The sequence below is a fragment of the Budorcas taxicolor genome, chromosome 16 (assembly GCF_023091745.1).
Source record: "Budorcas taxicolor isolate Tak-1 chromosome 16, Takin1.1, whole genome shotgun sequence".
In the NCBI taxonomy this organism is placed as follows: domain Eukaryota; kingdom Metazoa; phylum Chordata; class Mammalia; order Artiodactyla; family Bovidae; genus Budorcas; species Budorcas taxicolor.
The window spans coordinates 71,464,033-71,483,621 of NC_068925.1; the positions used below are offsets into that span (position 1 = coordinate 71,464,033).

The 19,589-nt window shown below is 40.0% G+C and overlaps 1 protein-coding gene across 1 annotated transcript in view; it reads right to left on the minus strand.

The window, feature by feature from the left end:
• The window catches only part of RPS6KC1 (ribosomal protein S6 kinase C1), a 211,964-nt gene that overhangs the window by 192,029 nt on the left and 346 nt on the right, over nucleotides 1–19,589 (minus strand). The gene's annotated exons all lie outside the window — the stretch shown is intronic.

The window sequence follows — 19,589 nt, forward strand, 5'->3', positions numbered from 1 at the left end:
CATTATCAAAACTAACTATTTTACACTTGCATGATTACTTTCAACAGCATTTGTATGAAAAATTCAATTTGCTGAAAGAAATATCATATTATATCATTTTCACAGAACTCAGTTAAATAACTTCACTATTCGAAACACATACTAAAAAATTAAAACAAAAAGGCAACTAAAATAAAGTCCACATGCTAATGTTCATGTACTATTACATTCACAAGAGAATGCCTCATCCTTTTACTCTTACTTGACAATTCTAACAGCTTATCTACCCTCCTTTCCAGTCTACATACAAATCATAAGCATAAAAAGGCAGCTGCACCTCAACAAAGTATACAAAGAGACAGCTCTGTATTATTTCTTCTTATTTTTCATGTTTTCTGTATTATTTCTTACACCCATATATAAATCTACAATTAGCTTAATAAAGATTTCACATAAAAAAAAAAAAAACAACCAGCAACGATGCTCAGACACACCAATATCTGTTAGAAGTAATCACTGACCTCCTAATGGTGAAAAAGAAAACAAAAGTAACCTGTTTTAAAAAAAAAGTATACACATCACTCACTGACAAATAATCCTATCATTACTGCCTGAGCAGGGACGGTGGGGGTTGGATTCTTTCAGACTTCTCTAATGATAAAAGCCAAAAAGTCTAACACCATGTACAAAGAATTCCTCACAAAGTGTACAAAAAGCAGGCTGGGTGCTTAAATCATCAAATGCATTGCAGAGTGGGGAAAATCTCATATTAGATGCATAATACCCTCTATGCAAATATAAAAGTCATAAACTTGATGCTACAATATGCATTCTGCAGAAACAAACAAAAAAATACATCAAACATATTAAAACCGTGCCTGCGGATGAGAGGAAGAAAAGTCTTTGATGCCAGGTGACAATACTATAACTGGAGATTATGATCAATTCAACACTACACTACTCCTAAGGTCCAAAACAAAAACAAAAAGTATACTGAAGCCACACAAACTTGGGTTCAAATTACAGTTCCTCCACTCACAGGCTTGAGGGCTGTACAGAATGAAGATAATACTCTGTCTGGCCTGGCTAGCAGACAGCGAATATGGAGACACAAGAACTCCATGATTTAAAACTTATCTTTCTCTTACTAGAGACCTTAAGTACCTTGAAAGATCCCACACAATTCCAAAAGAAAAGGTTTCCAATTTCTTGCCACTCTACTCTCCAACTTTCAGGACATAAAATTTGGTGAAATCTCTTAGCCATTTTCATTAATTGAGAACAATGCTGTCCAACAGTGCTTTCTCTGATGATGGAAGGAAATATCCCCTATTGCCACTGTTCAACACAGTAGTCCCTGGCCACATGCACATGTGGCTCCTAAGCACTGGAAATATGGCTACGGCAACTGAAGAATGAAACTTTTAATTTTATTTCATTTAAATTAATTTAAATTAAAATAAAAGTAGCCACATATGGCTAATGCTATTGCTAAGTCACTTCAGTCGTGTCCGACTCTGTGCGACCTCATAGACGGCAGCCCACCAGGCTCCCCCGTCCCTGGGATTCTCCAGGCAAGAACGCTGGAGTGGGTTGCCATTTCCTTCTCCAATGCATGAAAAGTGAAAAGTGAAAATGAAGTCATTCAGTTGGGTCCAACCCTCAGTGACCCCATGGACTGCAGCCTTCCAGGCTCCTCCATCCATAGGATTTTCCAGGCAAGAGTACTGGAGTGGGGTGCCATTGCCTCTCTAAACAACACAGATTTACAGTAAGAGGTTAGAACAGGTAACTAACAACAATGTATTATTCAAAAACTGGATTTTAACTATTACTTTCAAATTCCACCCCCTAAAAAATGTCCACCTTTCCAAAAGCATGGTGTTTCACATAATTAAATGATTTAATTTTGCCTCCTATAAATATAAATTTGCCTCCTAAAAATATAAGAACATATTTTTATAAAATGTGCTAAAGAGAAGTTAGATAATCAGTCCACTAATATCCACCCACCAAAAATAAATCAACATATGATCACTGGCAATAAGATTTATTCTAAACAATACTTTATTGTTTCTTTATTAATAATACTTTATAAATAATAAATAATACTTTATTCTAAACAACACTTTAACACATGCAGATGATCTTTCTGGGACAAAAGAAATGATTTTCCTGCTTGGTGTATGTAGTAGAAGTATCACATTTTAGATTTTCCTCAGGTAAGCTGTTCCTGGAAATCAAATATGTCTGTACTGCATCATCAAAACTATATTAGCCATTCCCTAACAACAACCACAATGTAAAAACAATTTCATCAGAAATAACCGATCTGGGGCTTCCCTGGTGGCTCCGTGGTGAAGAATCCGCCTGCCAGTGCTGGAGACACGGGTTCAGTCCCTGACCCGAGAAGGTCCCACGTGCCCCAGAGCAACTACGAAGCCCACGCTCTAGACCCCACGCTCACAGGAGCAGCCGCCGCAGTGAGCAGCCTGTGCACCGCACCTGCACAGCAGACCCTACTCTCTACGACTAGAGAAAAGCCCATGCAGCAACCAAGACCCAGCACAGCCAAAAACGAGGTTTTTAAAAGTTGGTTTAAAAAAGGAAAGAAATCACCAATCTGGGACTTCCCTTGTGGCCCAGTGGCTAAGACTCCTCACACCCAATGCAAGGGGCCCAAGTTGAATCCCTGGTCAAGGAAACTAGATCCCACATGCTGCAACTAAAAGACCCACATGTCTCAACTAAGACCTGGGGCAGCCAAATAAATAAATAAAAATTTAAAAAAAAGAAAGAAGGAAAGAACCAACCTGATTATGACTCCTCATCCACACTTTGTTGGCTCATGGATTTCTGCTATATGGCTATGATGGCAAGCAAAAGAAAGTGCCTGCCTTCACACCTCCCAGAGCTTACAGTCTGGTGGCACATGGTAGTTGCTAAGCAACAGGTTAAGAATGGCTGCACCTTCAATGTTTTCATGGCAAGTCATTCATAGTTATTATATAAAAGCAAAACTTACTCAAACTAAGTGGAGATCTTTAATTTTAAGCTCTCAAAAAGAACTTCCCCTCATCCTCACATACTTCTCATATGAAGAGGCAGAGTTGAGAAAATTAGGTCAAAAGTTACTTCCTGAGCATTCTATCCTCTTCCCAAACAGCATAAAAAAAAGCTTAGTGAAAAGCATGTCCGGAAAGTAGAGGGCTATACTTGCTTGATTCTTTTTCCTCGCTGGTTCTTTTGCTTCTCTTTTGTAGGTTTTCCTTCCTCCTTCTACCCTCAACACTCTGTAAGCACTCCAAGAATCAATTCTAACTCTGCTTCTTAGCCTACTTTTCAGTATTAAGAGAGAAAGTCTGAATCTGTGTTAATACTGTTCAAGGCACTGTACTACGCAAGTGGGAGGGGGAAAAAAAAACGACTTCGTACATTTACATTTGCACAGCATTTTATATCAATCTTTCATTTTGTTCCCTCAACAACCTATGAATTATTAGGAAGAGGTTATTATGAGTCCCCCTTTTACCCCACAAGGATACAAGGTCCAGAAAGTTGTATAAAGGCCCATGGCTATTCACCTTCAGATTTACAATTAGAACTCGGATTTTCTGATTCTTAATTCAGCACTCTTTCCACCATAGTCTATTGCAAAGGTCCCCAACCTTTTTGGCACCAAGGACCAGTTTTGTTAAAGACAATTTTTCTACAGACGGGGGTGGGGGCGTGGGCTTGGGGATGACTCACAAGCATTACACTTACTGTGCACTTTATTTCTATTATTATGACATCAGCTCCACCCTCTGATCATCAGGCATGAGTCCTGCTCTACTGCGTCCCTCCATTTACCTGCAGTATTTTCTGCAATAACTTTACTTAACTCCACATCGCCCTTCACCACTAGGTTTTATTTACTCTTATTCATTCAACAAATATCAGTGCCTACTCTGTTGATAGGTAGAGTAGCATAGCAGTGAATACACTGGATCTGATTCTTAATAACATTAGAAAAATATAATCACTTACTAAATACATTACCAAGTTCAACCACTTGGTACCCCACTATAAGGATTCAGTATTCCCATGTGTGCAAACTCACTTAAATGAGTTAATTATCTGTCCTCTGAAATGAAAACCAAAAAACACAATGGGCTGGAATAACATGGTGGTGGTGGTTTAGTCGCTCAGTCGTGTCCGACTCTTGAGACCCCATGCGCTGTAGCCTGCCAGTCTCTCTGTCCATGGGATTCTCCAGGTGAGAATACTGGAGTGGGTTGACGTTCCCTTCTCCAGAGAATCTTCCCAACCCAGAAATGGAACCCAGGTCTCCTGCACTGCAGGAAGATTCTTTATTGGCTGAGCTATCAGGGAAGCCCCCTCATGGAATAACATGAATTGAGCCCAAATGCCCTTTAAGGGTAACTCTTTCTAACTATGTAATTCTCTTCAGCAGGACTACAAAACTGACAAAAATAAATAAATAAAAATATCAGAACTCTGAGGAAAAAAATATGACCATACTGAAAATGAACAAAATTGAACCCTCAGATTCAGATTTTAACATTGTGTTAGCAATTATCTTAATAAGTAGTCAATTCCAAAACAAAAATACTATAAATTCAGGGACTTCCCTGGTGGTACAGTGATAAGAATCCGCCTGCCAATGCCAGGGACATGGGTCCGATCCCTGACCCCAGATGATTCCACATACCAGGAGCAACGAAGCCCACTCCCCACAATACTGAGCCAAGTGCTCTAGAGCCTCAACTACTGAGCTGGCATGCTGCAACTACGAAAGCCCTCATGCCTAGAGCTTGCGCTCCAAAACAAAGAGAAGCCATCTCAACAAGAAACCTGTGCACTGCTACAGAGTAGCCCCACTCACCACAGCTAGAGAAAGCCTGCTCACAGCAACAAAGACCCAGTGTGGCCAAAAATAAATAACGAAATAATATTCTTAAAAATACTGTAAATTCACCCTGATGTGGGTTGCTAGCATTCAGTTATTTTTTTTTTTCTGGGTGAATTTCAATATTTTGTTATACAATTCCACAAAAGTTAGAATTTAAAGCAGTGATTCTTTTCATTTGAAGTTCATAAATTTCCATGGCAAGCATAGACTATCGCCAGCTCAGTAAGTACTATACATATCATGAAGAGCCTTTTGCTATAGAGAATTCTATCACCAAGTCATCTTGAAAATTATTATCTAAAGCAATGCTTGATAAACTGCACTGCATGGAATACAGATATTCTTTTAAATCACCAATTTTAAGGGCTTAATGATCAATTCAGTTTACTTTCGTTTAAAAAAAAATTTTTTTTTGCAGCAGACTTTCTCAAGGCCTCAAGGCCTCTCAATATTATTATGCCTAGTAAATTTCTGAAAGAAAAACAAATAGTATTTCCCAAGGTCATTTACCCACCCAACTATTTATGCAACACCTATTACTGATAAAATCTGGAACACAACTGGGAAATGCTATTGCAACATTTGTCGTCCATTTGCCTCAATTAATGCCAACAGCAAGTTCTGAATTTAGGGAAACAGGGGCTCACAGTAAAGGTTAACTATCTCTTACTATGCTAAGAAATTAAATATTTTATTACATTCAATCAATACAACAATCTTGCCTGCTAAGATGAGATAACCAAGGCCCAGGGGAACATATTAGCACTAATCAGATTCATCAGTAATACACAGCACCAGGTCTCACAACCCTCTGGTTCTAAACAAAGTGATCTTTCCAGGACATAACTAAATTGGCCCTCCTAGAGATTAAAATTCCAAGTAACAGCCCTAATGCCAGTTCAGTTCAATTGTTCAGTCATGTCCAACTCTTTGCAACCCCATGGACTGCAGCACGCCAGGCTTCCCTGTCCATCACCAACTCCCGGAGCTTGCTCAAACTCATGTCCATCGAAGCCATGATGCCATCCAACCATCTCATCCTCTGTCGTCCCCTTCTCCTCCTGCCCCCAATCCCTCCCAGCATCAGGGTCTTTTCCAATGAGTCAACTCTTAGAATGAGGTGGCCAAAGTATTGGAGTTTCAGCTTCAGCATCAGTCCTTCCAATGAACACCCAGGACTGATGGCCCTTAAGATGGACTGGTTGGATCTCGTTGCAGTCCAAGGGACTCTCAAGAGTCTTCTCCAACACCACAGTTCAAAAACATCAATTCTTTGGCGCTCAGCTTTCTTCACAGTCCAACTCTCACATCCACACATGACCACTGGAAAAACCATAGCCTTGACTAGACAGACCTTTGATGGCAAAGTAATGTTTCTGCTTTTCAATATGCTATCTAGGTTGGTCATAACTTTCCTTCCAAGGAGTAAGCGTCTTTTAATTTCATGGCTGCAGTCACCATCTGCAGTGACCCTGGAGCCCCCCAAAATAAAGCCTGACACTGTTTCCACTCTTTCCCCATCTATTTCCCATGAAGTGATGGGACCAGATGCCATGATCTTCGTTTTCTGAATGTTGAGCTTTAAGCCAACCTTTTCACTCTCCTCTTTCACTTTCATCAAGAGGCTTTTTAGTTCCTCTTCACTTTCTGCCATAAGGGTGGTGTCATCTGCATATCTGAGGTTATTGATATTTCTCCTGGCAATCTTGATTCCAGCTTGTGCTTCTTCCAGCCCAGCGTTTCTCATAATGTACTCTGCATTCAGGTCCTCTAAATTCTGCCCAGTGCTAACTTCTTTTATCTACTTCTTACCAAGTTATTACCTAGTTTCCTTAAGGAGCCTTCCTGGTAGCTCAGCTGGTAAAGAATCTGCTTGAAGTGAAGAAGACCCCGGTTCTAACTCTGGGTTGGGAAGATTCCCTGGAGAAGGAAATGGCATCCCACTCCAGTATTCTTGCCGAAAATCCTAGGGCCAGAGGAGCCTTTTGGGCTACAGTCCATGGGTCACAAGAGTCAGACACGACTTAGTGACTAGTTTCCTTAATAGTCAAAGTCAAAAGCACTCTTTTCTAATTATCATGATAATGATTTGAAATCAATCTCTTAACTCGAATACACAAAAGAACTGTCATCTTCATAAGATTAAGAGATGGCTACTGGAAAACAAAACTACAAAATTTACTCAATCTAACCGTTATAGTTCCTACCAAAAATGATCACAAAATAAGTCCCTTCAGAAACAAACAGAAATCATATGATTTATAATCATATAATCATGATTTATATCACAAATTTAAACATAAATTTTAAAAAGCTACTTTTATGAGCAATTTATAATAATCAGGTCTTCTGATGGCCACTTCACTATCAGTATTCAGCTGCTAGTTCGGGGCAGAAGCAGAGGTAAGAGGATAAAATATTAACAAAAGTAACATATTTTTAAAAAAACTGTCACGACACAAATAATCAAACTCAATGAAAAACAGAGACATGCCCCACACATTTTATTTCTCAAAGATATGACTTTCCAAACGTAGAAGAGAAAAAATAAGGTATACAGAAATGTAAGGCTACACTATACTGAACATTTCCCATTGTGGTGATTAGGCAAACCAAATGGAACATCCATCTGTGTAATGCATGCAATCCTGACTTTCAGACATTTGACTTTCATAAAATCCACCTTCATGTAAACATACTGACATCTTTAAACTGCTTTTCATACACACACACACTCTGGCAAGAGGAACAGTGACCCCAGCTCACAGAGACAAGCATCCCCTTACCAAACTCAACCCCCCTCCCCCTCCCCCTCCATCACCTGCATCTCAGCTCCTCCCCCTCTTTTCCCCACAGAGCTGCAGGTGTCACTGGTTGGCAAGGATACCTGGGTTGGTTAATCACTTGCCAGCCAGGTAGTCAGGACCCAAGAGAAAGCACCTGCACAAACCATAATTGGATATTTTACAGTATTTTTTTTAGTACTCTGAAGAGAGAGAACTCCCATTAAGACAGATAAGTCAGTGGGGAAAATTTTAGACATTCAACTTTCTAGTAATTGCTTATGACAGTAATATGTTGAAAGTAAGAAATATTTTCTACATTATTAAAATCCCAAAATCTATAGGAGAATAAAGAAACTAACAGCAAGTTACTTTTGCATACTCAATAAACGCTTGCGAAAGTTACTTTTTTCACTTCAAATTCTCCCAATTATTATAGCACTACTCTAAGGTAAACTACTTTCCAATCAAAGTTCAAGGAAAATAAAAATCTGTAATGTTAGTTAACACAGGGACTTCATTGGCAGTCCAGTGGTTAAGACTTTGCCTTCCAATGCAGCGGATGCAAGTGTGATCTCTGGTCCTGGGAGCTAAGATACCACATGCTTCACAGACAAAACACCAAAACATAAAACAGAAGCAAAAATGTAACAGACTCAACAAACACTAAAAATTGGTCCACGTCCAAAAAAAAAAATCTTTGCAGCAAAAATAAAAGTTATAGCAGCAAGTTACCTTGGTATACTCAATAAATGTTTTGCTAAAGTTGCTTTTCTCACTTTAAATTCTACCAATTATTATACTATTGGTGTTTTTTAGTTGTGAAGTTGTATCCAACTCTTTTGCTATCCCATGGACTATAGTCCACCAGGCTCCTCTGTCCATGGGATTTCTCAGACAAGAATAGTGGAGTGAGTTGCCATTATCTTCTACAGGGGATCTTCCCAATCCAGGGACAGAACCTGGGTTCGATCTCCTGCATTGGCAGGTGGATTCTTTACCACTGTGACACCAGGGAAACAACTATTTTCCAATCAAAATTCAAAGAAAGTAAAAATTCTTAATTATAAAGTTAATGTACTGATTTTCTGGAAGTCTAGTGGCTAGGACTCCACATTTTGAACCCAGGGGGCACAGGTTCAATCTCTAGTTGGGGAACTGCTGCTGCTGCTGCTGCTGCTGCTGCTGCTGCTAAGTCGCTTCAGTCGTGTCCAACTCTGTGCGACCCCACAGACGGCAGCCCACCAGGCTCCGCTGTCCCTGGGATTCTCCAGGCAAGAACACTGGAGTGGGTTGCCATTTCCTTCTCCAATGCAAACCCTGGGGTGAGGCCAAAATAAGAATTAATATAAAAATCTTTAATATTAAAATGTTAATATCTGAGCATATAAGTTGTCAATAAACAAGATGAAAACAGGAATTGTTTACATTTTTTAAAACCTGGTGTCAACAGAGATCTTATTAGATACAGCACAAAAAGCCTATTTTTCCTCCATAAAAGAAAAATATGATAACCTAGACTTCACCAAAATTAAAAATTTTTACTTTGTGAAAGACACTGTTAAGAGAATGAAAAGATACGCTACATACTGGGAGGAAACACTTGCAAACTATATATCTGACAAAAAACTTACATTCAAAAAAGAACTATTAAAAGTCAACAATAAGAAAACAAACCCACTGAAAAAACTAGGCAAAAGGTGATCTCAACAGGTTAATTACTCTGATTCTCTATAAAATGCCCTCAAAAGGACAAAAGTATAGAGGGAGAGAGCAGAACAGTAGCTGCTAGGGACTAAGAGGTGGGAAAGTATGTAAAACAGGGAAAGCAGAGGGAGATTTTGAGGCTGATGGGAACTGTTCTGCTTCCTGATTATGACAGAGGATATGTGAATCCATTCATGTGTAAAGATTCATAAAATTACACAACAAAATATCAATTATACTGTATGTTAATTTAAAAGATAACAGAAAGGAAAACACTGCCTCTTTCCAGCCTTCTCTCAAATCCCTACTATATCCAGGCTGTGTTAGGCACCAAAAATAGAAGACAGTTGGCCCTCAGAGGACGCAAACAAGTACAATAAGGTAAAGGCTTTAATGGAGGGATATATTAGGTGGGTGAAAAAGTAATTGCGGTTTCCGATGGTGAACCTTAAATCATTGTAACCAGGCTCAAACACATCTTTGTTAATTAAAATAGGAACCATTGTAATCAACACATTTCTGCCAATGAGAAATAAGTTTATTTCCTTAGCATAAAAATCTGTGCTTCGAGATTCGATGAACTCTTGGAAAGCATTTTCTGCCTCCTACTGGTTGTGAAAGCGTTTTCCCTGTAAAAACTTGTCAAGATGTTTGAAGTGGTAGTCGTTTGGCAACAGGTCAGGTGAATATGGAGGATGAAGCAAACCTTCGTAGCCCAAATCATTCAACTTTTGAAGTGTTGGTTTGTGACATGCAGTTGGTCACTGTCATGGAGAAGAATTGGGCTCATCCTGTTGATTAATGCCGTTTGCAGGCGCTGCAGTTATTGGTACACCTCATCAATTTGCTGAGCATACTCAGATGTAATGGTTTGGCCGGGATTCAGAAAGCTGTAGTGGATCAGAATGGCAGCAGACCACCAGTCAGTGACTATGACCCTTTTTCTGGTGCAAGTTTGGCTTTGAGAAGTGCTTTGGAGCTTCTCCCCAGTCCAACCACTGAGCTGGTCATCACTGGCTGTCATATAAAATCCACTTTTTGTTGCACGTCACAATCTGATTGAGAAATGGTTCATTGTTATTTCATAGAATAAGCAAAGATAACACTTCAAAAAGACTAGTTTTAAAAATTTTTGGTCAGCTCATGAGGCACCCACTTCTTCAGTTTTTCACCTTTGCAATTTGCTTAAAATGCCAAACAACCATAGAATGGTCAACATTGAGTTCTTCAGCAACTTCTTGTGTAGTCATAGAGGATCAGCTTTGATGATTGCAGTCAATTGGTCATTGTCAACGTCTGCTGGTTGGCACTATGCTCCTCATCTCCAAAGCTCTCATCTCCTTTGCAAAATTTCTTGAATCACCACTGCACTGTATGTTCATTAGCAGTTCCTAGGCCAAAGCGTTGTTGATGTTGTGAGTTCTCTCTGCTGCTTTACTACCCACTTTGAACTCAAATGAGAAAATCATTAGAATGCGCTTTTTGTCTAACATCATTTCCCTAGTCTAAAATAAATATAAACAGATAGCTCAGACAATAAAGAATCTGCCTGCAATGCAGAAGACCTGGGTTGGATCCCTGGGTCAGAAAGATCCCCTGGAGAAAGGAATGGCAATCCACTCCAGTAATCTTGCCTGGAAAATCTCACGGACAGAGGAGCCTGGTGGTCTATAGACCATGGGGTCCCAAAGAACTAAACACGACTGAGCGACTAACTTCACTTTCACTAAGTCATTAACAAGAAAACATAAAGCAAGAAAAGGGCATTAAAATGATGTCTAACATAACCACATTTATCTAAAAATGTATTCCAATATCAAACAGCAAAGTTCAACCATGCAAACCATAATTGCTTTTGCACCAACCTAATACAACACAGAATACAGAATATGGTCCACTGGAGAAGGGAATGGCAAGCCACTTCAGTATTCTTGCCTTGAGAACCCCATGAACAGTATGAAAAGGCAAAATGATAGGATACCAAAAGAGGAACTCCCCAGGTCAGTAGGTGCCCAATATGCTACTGGAGATCAGTGGAGAAATAACTCCAGAAGGAATGAAGGGATGGAGCCAAAGCAAAAACAATACCCAGTTGTGGATGTGACTGCTGATAGAAGCAAGGTCTGATGCTATAAAGAGCAATATTGCATAGGAACCTGGAATGTCAGGTCCATGAATCAAGGCAAATTGGAAGTGGTCAAAAAAGAGATGGCAAGGGTGAATGTCAACATTCTAGGAATCAGCGAACTAAAATGGACTGGAATGGGTGAATTTAACTCAGATGACCGTTACATCTACTACTGCGGGCAGGAATCCCTCAGAAGAAATGGAGTAGCCATCATGGTCAACAAAAGAGTCCGAAATGCAGTACTTGGATGCAATCTCAAAAACGACAGAATGATCTCTGTTCGTCTCCAAGGCAAACCATTCAATATCACAGTTATCCAAGTCTATGCCCCAACCAGTAACGCTGAAGAAACTGAAGTTGAACGGTTTTATTAAGACCTACAAGATCTTTTAGAACTAACACCCAAAAAAGATGTCCTTTTCATTATAGGGGAATGGAATGCAAAAGTAGGAAGTCAAGAAACACCTGGAATAACAGGCAAATTTGGCCTTGGAATGTGGAATGAAGCAGAGCAAAGGCTAATAGAGTTTTGCTAAGAGAACGCACTAGTCATAGCAAACACCCTCTTCCAACAACACAAGAGAAGACTCTACACATGGACATCACCAGATGGTCAATACCGAAATCAGATTGATTATATTCTTTGCAGCAAAAGATGGAGAAGCTCTATACAGTCAGCAAAAACAAGACCAGGAGCTGACTGTGGCTCAGATCATGAACTCCTTATTGCCAAATTCAGACTTAAATTGAAGAAAAGTAGGGAAAACCGCTAGACCATTCAGGTATGACCTAAATCAAATCCCTTATGATTATACAGTAGAAGTGAGAAATAGATTTAAGGGTCTAGATCTGATGGATAGAGTGCCTGATGAACTATGGAATGAGGTTCGTGACATTGTACAGGAGACAGGGATCAAGACCATCCCCATGGAAAAGAAATGCAAAAAAGCAAAATGGCTGTCTGGGGAGGCCTTACAAATAGCTCTGAAAAGAAGAGAGGCGAAAAGCAAAGGAGAAAAGGAAAGATATAAGCATCTGAATGCAGAGTTCCAAAGAATAGCAACAAGAGATAAGAAAGCCTTCTTCAGCGATCAATGCAAATAAATCGAGGAAAACAACAGAATGGGAAAGACTAGAGATCTCTTCAAGAAAATTAGAGATACCAAGGGAACATTTCATGCAAAGATGGGCTCAATAAAGGACAGAAATGGTATGGACCTAACAGAAGCAGAAGATATTAAGAAGAGGTGGCAAGAATACATGGAAGAACTGTACAAAAAAGATCTTCACAACCCAGATAATCATGATGATGTGATCACTAATCTAGAGCCAGACATCTTGGAATGTGAAGTCAAGTGGGCCTTAGAAAGCATCACTACGAATAAAGCTAGTGGAGGTGATGGAATTCCACTTGAGCTATTTCAAATCCTGAAAGATGATGCTGTGAAAGTGCTGCACTCAATATGCCAGCAAGTTTGGAAAAGTCAGCAGTGGCCACAGGACTGGAAAAGGTCAGTTTTCATTCCAATTCCAAAGAAAGACAATGCCAAAGAATGCTCAAACTACCTCACAATTGCAGTCATCTCACATGCTAGTAAAGTAATGCTCAAAATTCTCCAAGCCAGGCTTCAGCAATACGTGAACCGTGAACTTCCTGATGTTCAAGCTGGTTTTAGAAAAGGCAGAGGAACCAGAGATCAAATTCCCAACATCCGCTGGACCATGGAAAAAGCAAGAGAGTTCCAGGAAAACATCTAGTTCTGCTTTACTGACTATGACAAAGCCTTTGATTGTGTGGATCACAATAAACTGTAGAAAATTCTGAAAGACATGGGAATACCAGACCACCTAACCTGCCTCTTGAGAAATCTGTATGCAGGTCAGAAAGCAACAGTTAGAACTGGACATGGAACAACAGACTGCTTCCAAATAGGAAAAGGAGTACGTCAAGGCTGTATATTGTCATCCTGCTAATTTAACTTATATGCAGAGTACATCATGAGAAACGCTGGACTGGAAGAAACACAAGCTGGAATCAAGATTGCCGGGAGAAATATCAATAACCTCAGATATGCAGATGACACCACCCTTATGGCAGAAAGTGAAGAACTAAAAAGCCTCTTGATGAAAGTGAAAGAGGAGAGTGAAACAGGTGGCTTAAAGCTCAACATTCAGAAAACGAAGATCATGGCATCTGGTCCTATCACTTCATGGGATATAGATGGGGAAACATTGGAAACAGTGTCAGACTTTATTTTGGGGGGCTCCAAAATCACTGCAGATGGTGACTGCAGCAATGAAATTAAAAGATGCTTACTCCTTGGAAGAAAAGTTATGACCAACCTAGATAGCATATTCAAAAGCAGAGACATTACTTTGCTGACTAAGGTCCGCCTAGTCAAGGCTATGGTTTTTCCCGTGGTCATGTATGGATGTGAGAGTTGGACTGTGAAGAAGGCTGAGCACCAAAGAATTGATGCTTTTGAACTGTGGTGTTGGAGAAGACTCTTGAGGGTCCCTTGGACTGCAAGGAAATCCAACCAGTCCATTCTGAAGGAGATCAACCCTGGGATTTCCTTGGAAGGAATGATGCTAAAGCTGAAACTCCAGTACTTTGGCCACCTCATGAGAAGAGTTGACTCATTGGAAAAGACTCTGATGCTGGGAGGGATTGGGGGCAGGAGGAGAAAGGGATGGCATCACGGACTCGATGGACGTAAGTCTGAGTGAACTCCGGGAGATGGTGATGCACAGGGAGGCCTGGCATGCTGCGATTCATGGGGTCGCAAAGTCGGACGCGACTGAGCAACTGAACTGAACTGGATACAATACACAGAGTTCTCCATTTAAGAAAGGCTTCCTGTAGAAACAGGGCAGGAGAGGTCACCTGAGACTAGCAGCGATTGCGAAGAAAAAATGGAAGCGCATTCCAGACTGAGAAAACCACATCTAACAGAGAAGCAAGAAAGCATGCTTCCCAGTGGTAAAGAATTCGCCTGCCAATGCAGGAGACACAGGAGACGCAGATGCGTGTTCGATCCCTGGGTGGGGAAGATCTGGAGGAGGAAATGGCAACCCCCTCCAGTATTCTTGCCTGTAAAATCCCATGGACAGAGGAGCCTGGTTGGCTACCGCCCATGGGATCGCAGAGTCAGATACAGCAGAGCACGCACACATGTGCGCACACACACAGGAAAAATCCAGTGTACCAGCATACTTAGGAAACTACAGATAATTATCTTTCCAAGCACAAGCAGCCTATACAACAATGTGGTCAGGAATTGAAAGCAGGTTCCCTCCAAAGCTTCCCTGGTGGCTCAGAGGTTAAAGCGTCTGCCTGCAATGCGGGAGGCCTGGGCTGGATCCCTGAGTCAGGAAGATTCCCTGGAGAAGGAAATGGCAACCCACTCCAGTATTCATGCCTGGAGAATCCCATGGACAGAAGAATCGGCAGACACGACTGAGCAACTTCACTTTCACTTTCCCTCCAAGCAATACAAATAGTGCTTGAATTTGAAGCTTTGGAAGAGGCAATTTTCAGATTCAAGTCAAGCTGAGTACTTCTATTAATATTTGCTTTAGTAAATATCACTTTAGTAAACTACAGTATATCCACAGCCTCTAATAAAGTGTGTTTAGGAACTCAGCACAGCACTGGGATTAAAAGCACTCTGACAGATAGACTACCAGGGTTCCAATCTAAACTCTACCACTTGTTTGCTGTGTGAGCCTAGGCAAGTTATGTAACATTTAGGTGCTTCAATTTCCTCACGTGAGGAATTCTCCTAATGTGAGAATAATGATGGCACCTACTCATGCACTGCTATGAAAAATGTGCTAATTTATATAACGTGCTTAGAATAGAGCTTGACTCACACTAAGCACCGCAGAAGTATGTGCTATTAATATTCAACAAACGTTAGCTATGTCAAATAGCCTTATGTATTCTGATAGTTTGAAAACAAACCCAAATTATGTGCAAGACCTGCACACTAAAAACTGGAAAATATTGCTCAAATTAAAGAGCTAAATAAATGGAAAAGTTGTGTTCATGGATTAGAAGATTCAATATTACCTAAAGACATCAATTCTAAAACTGATCTACACTCTCAACATGCGTGCCTGCCTGCTCAGTCACTTCAGTTGTGTCCAACTCTTTGGGACCTTAGGGACTGTAGCCCTCCAAGCTCCTTGGTCCAAGGGATTCTCCAGGCAAGAATACTGGAGTCAGTTGCTCAGCCCTCCTCCAGGGGCTCTTACTGACCCAGGGATCAAACCTGTATAGCCTTTGGCTCTTGCATTGCAAATGAATTCTCTACAACTGAGCCACCAGCCACCAGGAAAGCCCCACATTCTCAGTGTAACTCCAATCAAAATCTGAGTAGGCATGTTTGCAGTTTAATAAGCTGATTCCAAAGTTTTTCTAAAAATGCAAACAATCTAGAATAGCCAAAACAATTTTGAGAAAGAAAGAGGATTAAGACTATCAGATTTCAGCTTGGTATAAAGGTAGGAAATGGTAACCCACTCCAGTATTCATGCCTGGAGAATCCCATGGACGGAGAAGCCTGGCAGGCTACAGTCCACAGGGTCGCAAAGAGTTGGACATGACTGAGCGACTTCACTTACTTACTTACAAAGGTATAATAAGGCTGTGTGCTATCAAGAGAAACAAAAGCCCACATTCATTGAGACTTGTATATAAATGTCCGTAGTAGCTATATCTAAAAGAGCCAAAAACTAGAAACAATCCAAATGTCCATCAACCCAAACGTGGAAGGATTAACTATAGGATAACCATACAAGGGAATGTGCATGCTTGCTCAGTCGCTTCAGTCAGGTCCAACTCTGTGACCCTACGGACTATAGCCCGCCAGGCCCCTCTGTCCATGGGATTCTCCAGGCAAGAATACTGGAGTGGGTTGCCATGCCCTCCTCTAAAGAATCTTCCTGACCCAGGGATCAAATCCCTGCTCTCCTGCACTGAAGCTGAATTCTTTACCACTGAGCCACCAGAGAAGCCCGCAAGGGAATACTGGTCAGCAATAAAGGAGAATAAAAATACACAATATAGATGAATCTCAAATAAACCTGCTGAGTTAAAGAAGCCAATTCCCTCCTCCACAAAAAAGCACAGTACAACAACAGAAAGCTGACCAGCAGCTGCCTAGGGACAGGGGGTGGGGAGAGGGGACTGCCTGCAAAGGAGCATGAGGGAACTGCCGCAGTGATGACTGTGGCGGTGGTGGTTACACAGTTACAGACACACGTCAAAACTCGTCAAACTGTACACTTAAAATTGGTGAATCTTACTCCATATAAATTATGCCTCAACAGAAAGAAAGTCATAAGGCAGCATTGTCTTTTAATAATAGAAACAAGATTTTCTTTTCATATTCATGAAAGAATACAGGCAAGAATTACTATTTACTTAATACTGTTAAGAAATCTATATTACCTTATACAATTTTGTAAACTTTAGCATGATGAAACAACCAAAAACACTATGTGAATGGTTCTTTTACATCTGCGTCTCCTTTAACTAATCAATGGAAATCTACAAAAGAATTTTCAAATGCTGAACAGAAGTACTTATTCAAGATGAAAATCAACAAGCAACATAGGATTTAACTAGGAAATCCATTAGCAAGCTTGTAACTGGCCATAAGGTTATCTAAGCCTGCCAGCTTCCAAAGAACTGGGGGGAAAAGAAAGGATAAAGGAGATTTAAGAACATGAAACAGCTCTTATGCCAACCAATACTTAACAATGGTAATTCCAATGATTCTAATTCTATTCTTACATAAAGAACCTTGCAAGAATCAAGAATATAGAGATTGTTCCTTAAAAATCTGTCAGTCAGTAATTGGAAACATAAAGAGGACATTTTTATCTCACAAAGTTCTGTCAGGGGAGCACTACTTACCTGATTAATTCTCCTGAGGTAAGATGTTTTTCTCGTTAAGTCTCAAAAAATAACAAATAATTTACTTGTATTTTATACTATGAAGCTTTTAAAAGTATATCTCTTTATCAATCCTCAATCTTTAAAATTAGAAAACAAAATCTGTACCACAAGCAATAAATGAGGACACAAATATTTACAAGGAGAAAAAAAAGACAAGTGTAAGCAATTTCCAGTTAAATAACCACAGCGGTAACTAATATGCATATTACACGGATCTGGTTAGAACAGGCAATGTGCTACTTCATCTTCTAATTGATGTTGTCATATGTTAGTTGACAGCTTGAAAAAAGATATTTAAGATCTCAAATAGATTAACCATTCCTAAAGACTACAAGTAATAATCATATTCAGTTTCTTCTTCAAGTTCTACACACACTCACATATTCCTTCTCCTTGCAGTGCCCTTTCCACTTATCCCACCCATCTAGATTCTTCCCATCTCTCACCATCTATCTTAATTGGTACATGTTCCCTGATCCCTTGAGCCAGAAACTCGGTATTCTGAAACCCCATAGCTCTTTTCTGTAGTCTCTTATAGCATTTAACACTTTCTACCTCGCACTAGACTTCAAGTACAGTAAACCATCTTCTACTAGGGGTATCCTTGAAAAGAAGGACCATACTTTATGCTGCCTTGTCACCCTCAGAGCTCATAGTACCTGAAACTAAACATTTAGTAAATGTGCTACCTAAAACACAGAGGAAAACAATAATTTTTAGGCACTCTGTGCCCCACAATGCCTTGGGAGATATAAAAGGAAATAAACACCAATGATAGTGACCTGCTCTAAATCTGAGAGACAGAGACAAGCAAACAGATTAATACAATATATTATAACTGTGGTAAGTGTTATAATAGGAGATAAACAGGGTGCTATGAGGGGAACATTACAGCTAGGGCATTAAGTATGTTGAAAATTGTTCTAATTTCACAAACTATGTTAGGAAACCAAGTCTAGGTTTCTGAAGAGCCAAAAGAAGCTTTCAAGGGGGCTACAGTAAGAGCACCTTTAATCTTGAAATTTTTTCTTAAGCTGAAACTAACACTCCACCTATATAACAACCTTACTTGCAAACAGAGAGTAACAATTTTCTCTCTATTCTTGGTACAACCCTCTGCAATAACCAGGCCTGGTCTTACTACATTTACACAAATTTGTCTGTCCTATCCTCTTACACTTGTTTGAATTGTGCACCAACTCCAAAAAGCACATGCCATTCCCATGCCCCAAACTCTGCGGATCTGAATCTATTTAACCTCTAAGGTTCTTGTCAAGGCCCACTTCCTGATCTATCCCCCAAGAGTACTACATCCCCCAAATGTATACTCTAATATTACTACTGTCTGTACCTCTCTTTTTTAACAATTAATGATGAAGGTAATTCTTAAACTTTTTTTTTACAACTTAGAGTTAAACAGAATAGAACTCATACCCCAGAGGTGCTACTTCCTTACAGTGTGAAGCTGGGCCAGCTACAACACTTTCCTGAACCATAGTTTCCTCTCCATTAAAATTAGGATTTAACTGGGTGATGTGTACATATGCCTAATACACACATACATTCATACTACATATAATACATTAAATATATGTAATTTTAATACTAATTTGTATTTAATATATTTAATTTTATTACTCTTATTTCAAGGAGGAAGATGCAAACTCTAAAACTCAAAGTAAGAGCAATCAAACATGAACAAAGTGGGTACTAAAAACTGTATCAATTAGTCGATGTAAAGGAGCCTCACAACTTTCAAATGTGCTCTCAAGACAACTCACACAAGACACCCTCAGCAGAATTTCTCATGTCTCCTACGGAAAACCACGAAAAATTCACAGGCAAAAAGACACAACCAGTTACAGAGGTCCTAGGATGGTGGCCCTACCACTGACATATTTCCCAAGGGTTTATCTGCCTCTGTGCAACCCAGAAGGAAGGGAAGAAATACCCTTAATTATATAAGTCAAATAGTACATCAATTTAACTTTTTTTTCTAACCTGCATTATCCCTAGGAGACAAGCAAAACCACTTCTGCATATTTCAGCCTCGGAAGAGAAAGTCCAAGTGGGATGGGGCTGAGTCATCCATTAAAAATCATCAACGCC